Source organism: Sminthopsis crassicaudata, chromosome 4 (assembly GCF_048593235.1).
Source record: "Sminthopsis crassicaudata isolate SCR6 chromosome 4, ASM4859323v1, whole genome shotgun sequence".
NCBI classification, from domain to species: domain Eukaryota; kingdom Metazoa; phylum Chordata; class Mammalia; order Dasyuromorphia; family Dasyuridae; genus Sminthopsis; species Sminthopsis crassicaudata.
Window position 1 is genome coordinate 98,998,395 of NC_133620.1, and position 5,211 is coordinate 99,003,605.

Consider the following 5,211-nt stretch of genomic DNA (forward strand, 5'->3'; position numbering starts at 1 on the left):
TTTTTCCCCTTTCCCTTACATATTTGGTCTTTGGTCTTTTTTCCAGAAAGTCCATATTGGGGACAGAAGGCCAGCATAGGCCCTACTTGAAGGGTTAACAAATTCAAAAAGAATAAATGGGCCAGAATAATTGAGGAAGGAGAGAAAGCAGCTCTGGCTAGATTCTTTTATGCTCCTTTGTCCTTCTTTACTTTCCTGAAGACAGAAGATAGAAGATACTTTCCTGAATATAAGGAAAGACCAGAAAAGGGGAGATCCAGTGATTCTCCTCCAAAACAGGGACATCCAATGATTTTTCTATAAGGATAACACTGGAAACATTCTTTCCATACTGCCTTTCCTCTCCTATATCTCCTTTTCTTTTCCTTCCTTATTTTTCATTTTCCTCTTTTCCTTCCTTCTTGATCCTGCTGTTCCTTTTCCTTTTCTCCTCTATTTTTTATCGTCTCCTCCTCTTCTCCCTTTTTTCATCCTGATTTTTTCTTGACTCTCTACTCCCATCTTAATCCTTAGCTCATTACCACAAAAGGTAACTCTTTCCCTTTCCAGTTTCAAGATAGAAGTCTGTTTAAACATTTATTTCACCATGTAAACTATCTCTATGTCCCCTAGAGGCTGAAGGGTGGTAAAGTGGATAAAGTATTGGAACTGGAGTCAGGAAGACCTGAGTTCAAATCAGGTTTTAGATATTTACTAACTATGTATGCCCTGGCAAGTCATTTTACCTCTATCTGTCTCAATTTCCTCAACTGTTAATGTAGTTCATAGGGTTGTTGAGAAGACCAAATGAGATATTTGAAAGAATGCTTAGTACATACAGCAACAAGGAGATTATATGATAATCAACTGTGATGAATTTGGCTTTTCAACAAAGGGGTGATTCAAGGCAATTCCACTAGATTTGAGATGGAAAATGCCATTCACATTCAGAGAGAATTGTGAAGACTAAATGTACACTGGAAGCATAGTATTTTCACTTTTTTGTTATTACTGTTGTTTGCTCGCTTGCTTTTTTTCCTTTCTCATGTTATCTTTTTTCCCCTTTGATCTGATTTTTCTTGAGTAGCATGATGAATATGAAAATATGTTTAGAAGAATTGCACTCACTTAACCTGTATTGGATTGTTCTCTGTTTATGTGAAGGGGAAGAAGAGAAGGGAGGGAAAAAATTTGGAATATGAGGTTTTGCAAAAGTTAATATTGACAACTATCTTTGCATGTATTTGGAAAAATAAAAAGTTATTATTAAAAAAAAGAGTGCTTAATATAGTGCCTAGCACATAGTAGGCACTTAATAAATAACTATTTCCTTGCTTATCCTGAGAGAGGACTGGAAATCATGACTAAAAATGTGGGCAGATCAGACAAAGAGGGACATCAGCAAGGGGAGTTATAAGGTACCTTCTTGGAGAAAAGGGAAATAGTATTTTTTTTTTTTTTCTGGGTGGATGGGACTGTCTTTTTTTTTTTTTTTCCTGAAGCAATTGGGGTTAAGTGACATGCCCAGAGTCACACAGCTAGGAAGAGTTAAGTGTCTGACTTCAGGGCCAGTGCTCTAGGGATAAGTCTTATATGGCATCTGGCCCATTCTTTGATAGGCGAAGTCCTCAGTTTAGCCTTTTTTTCTTCAAACATAACTCTAAATCTCCATTATCTTTGCCTACCCTCATGCCATTTCCACCAGTTTAGAAGCTCAATCAGGGCAATGATTATAGATTTAAAGGTGGAAGGGACCTTAGAAGCTATGAATCCCATACTTCATTTTATAGATGAGGAAGCTTGGGCACGAAGAGATTAAGGGATTAGGGTCACATGACAAATATCTGAGGAAGGGTTCAAACCCAAGTTCTGGACTCCAGATACATCATCCTGTTCCTTCTAACAGTGTCTCACTACTCAGATACAAAGGCAGAGTAGCGGGAGGAGCACTGAGAAGAAACAGGCCTAGAAAGTCTCAGGGGGCTGGGAGGGCTATGCTTTCTGTTTTAGCTCTCTGGCATTCCATACCTCCACACCCAAGGACAAGCTGGATGTGCTAGCTCCAGCGGAGCCTCAGGAGCTGGACATTATGAGGTGAGATCTCCCCACCCCCATCTCCCAAGGCCAGAAGTCCTGCCAGTTCTGGCTCTCACTCTTTTATGCTCCACCCCATCTATCCTGGGCTCCAGACCCACTGCCTTAACCCTCCCTGGACCAGAAATATCCCTGGAAGAACTTTTGCAGGTGCTAACAATTCCCTGTCCTCAGGAAGAACATTTCTTTGTCAACTTGATATTTGAGGAAGATGTCTGTTTCACTGACTTCAGAGATTGTAGGTCTCCTGATTAGTGCAAGAGAGAGAAGAGAAGGTTAGAATTGGACAGGTGGATAGGTGTTTTCTGAATAGCCAGTATTAGTAGGGTCTGAAACTGGAAGTCATGGGGGAGACTCTGAAAAGCAAAGAAATAAGACCCTCATTCTCCCTCCTTGATTACACTGTCATTACTAATCATTCTACATGCTCATCCTACCATAGATGACCCAAGGAAGACTGCGTCTGATTAAATAAAATCATCTTCTCCAGAAGTTGAAAAGGATCTTAAAAATCAGCTGATCTGGACCCTTTGCACAGGACTGGATCTATGACAAGAACAAAGGTCATCTGACTCCCAAATTAGAGTTCCATCTCTTCCAAATGCTACAAATATTCCTTGAGCATCTCCTATGAGATCAGCACTAATAATAGGTGCTATGAAGAACTGTGTCCCTAAGGAGTTTACATCATAAGATCATGTATTCAGAACTAGAATTCAGAATCTATCATATGACCCTGGGACCAAGTCAATCATGTCAACCTCTTCCCAGAGTTTTTTTCTCCTTTCAGGGATCTGAACAGAATGTGGAACCATATATCTTGTTTCTCAAGGACCAGGATCTCTCTTTTCCCAAACTCTGGCCAACTCAGCTCATCCTGCAGGTAAGGAATGCTGAATAATCTGTTTCTCCCCATAAGGAGAGTCCTGTGCTGTATGTAAATAACAATAAGAGTTATGTGTAGCAATTCAAAGAAACAATAACAGAGAGATGGATTTATATGCTATGTGTCGAAACCAAGGTAACAACAGTAGAGAAAAGTAGCATGAGCCAATTTTCAAGGAATGCATGTTGTAATAAGGGGACATGTAGCAAGTTTTAAGATCCTAGCTGTGGAGCAGAGAGAAACCTTCAACATCATCTCCAAGGATTCTTAATGTGGGGTCCATAACTTTTTTTTTTATAGCTACATATAAGATATGTGCATGGGTAATTTTTCAGTATTGACAATTGCAAAACCTTTTCCTCTTTTTCCCCTCCTTCCCCCCACCCTTTCCCCCAGATGGCAGGTTGACCAATACATGCCATAACTTTTTAAAAAAGCAATTGCATTTCAAAATATTAGGTTTATTTTGGGATTCTATAAATTTTATGAAATTAATTTTTTTTTTGTAAAGGGATCCATAGATGTTATCAGATAGTAAAAGAAGTCCAAGATATAAAAATGGTTAAAAATACTTGATCTAATCCAACTTCCTCATGTTACCATTGGTGAAAACTGAGGAAATACTTTGCTCAGAGTTGTTCAGGGACAGTGAGTGAAAGTATCAAGATTTGAATTCCGGTCCTGTGACTCAAAGGTTAGCATTCTCTCTACTATACTGTAAGGGCAAGTTCACTGAGGGCTCCCATGACTTGGACCCCCCCCCCCCCAATCTTACTTAGGAGATAGATGACCTGGTAAACTAGGGAGATAAGGATATGGGACAAGAGATAAGCCCCCTTCAAAAACCCATAGGAATCCCAACTGAGCCTCTGGAATGTTTTTCAGTTCCAAGCAGCTCATGCCAACTATTTTTCCAGGAAGCCAGTTCCTCCTGGCAGGGGTTTCCCTGAGAGCCTGAATAAGTCACATCCACGTGGCTGAAGGGAGGGGGAGAGGGGGGAAGGTGATGGAACGGAGGGCTGGGGCCAGGGCTTTGGCCAGACTGGCTGGGGAACGTGTTCCTGAAAGTCCCTGTCAGGGGTGGGTGGGCCAGCCAAAGCTGGTAATTCTGGGACCAGGATAACCTGCCCTGCAAATTAAAGAATAAACAATCTTCAATGAGAATTCCAGATGCCAGTCCATTCCTGTGGAACCAGACACTCATTCTGTGCTTCGATGCAGAAACCTGAAGTCAGGACTGTCTATGCTGTGACCAGTACCACCGCTCACACCCTGCTCCAGCTGAGTAGTTCACAGTATCTTCTGACAACCAGAGAAATTGTGATGTGCTGAGTGACGTGGAGATGCAATAATTATCCTAGCATATCACAAATCTCCATAGCTGACCTGTGTCACCCTTAAGAAATCAAAGAGTAAAAAGATATGCATAATGATCGACCATGTACAATCTATATAAAATTACTTACTGTCTCAGAGAGGGGAAAGAGAAAATTTGGAACTCAAAACTTTTTAAAAAATGAATGTTAAAAATTACTTTTACTTGCAATTGGGGGAAGATAAAATATTTATAAAAAAGAAAAAACTTGCATAAAATATATGTCAAAGTTGAAAGCAAATGTCCAAGTTGAAAGAGATATCAGATCACAGATCTAGAGTGGGAAGAAATCCTGAAGGAGGGCAAGACTAACCCTTTCATTTTACACAAGAGGTCCAGAGAGCTTAAACAATCTGCCCAGATCACACAACACTAAATGATGAGAGCAGGAGGAAAACCTAGCTTTTCCTGACTCCAGGTTCAGTACACTATACATCAGGCTACCCTACCTCTGAGGCAGGCCAGAGGATTTCATCATCTAGCCCAATCCCCTCAATTTATAGCCAAGAAAGCTTAGGCTCAAAATTAGCTCAAGGCCACACAGCTCCTGAAGTTGCAGAGCCACAACTTGCATCCAGTTTTTCTGACTTCAAGTTGTAATGTTCTTTTGACTAAACCCCCTATATTTCATTCTGGGCTCTGGGGGTAGCAAATGAACCCCTGCCAGGGTCCTGTGCTAGTAGAAATCGGTGGGCACAATGGGGGAGATACCAGATGCCTGCTGGGCCATCAGGAGGCGAGCCACTGGGTGGTAAGGGCTCAGCTGGAGCTGGGCGGGGCGCCAGGTGCTTGCTGCAAATATGTTCTGAATTTTTGGCGCTGGGCTAGCGGTGGGACAAGGGGAGGGGAAGGACCAAATGAAATGCATCTGGTGACC

The 5,211-nt window shown here is 41.4% G+C and overlaps 1 long non-coding RNA gene across 1 annotated transcript; it reads left to right on the plus strand.

Moving 5' to 3' along the window:
* Positions 1-1,909: 1,909 nt before the first annotated feature.
* LOC141541037 (uncharacterized) lies at positions 1,910-4,505 on the plus strand. The gene is made up of 3 exons (XR_012481637.1): positions 1,910-2,073; positions 2,864-2,956; positions 4,122-4,505. It is a non-coding gene; the product is annotated as an uncharacterized LOC141541037 (long non-coding RNA).
* Positions 4,506-5,211: the final 706 nt, after the last annotated feature.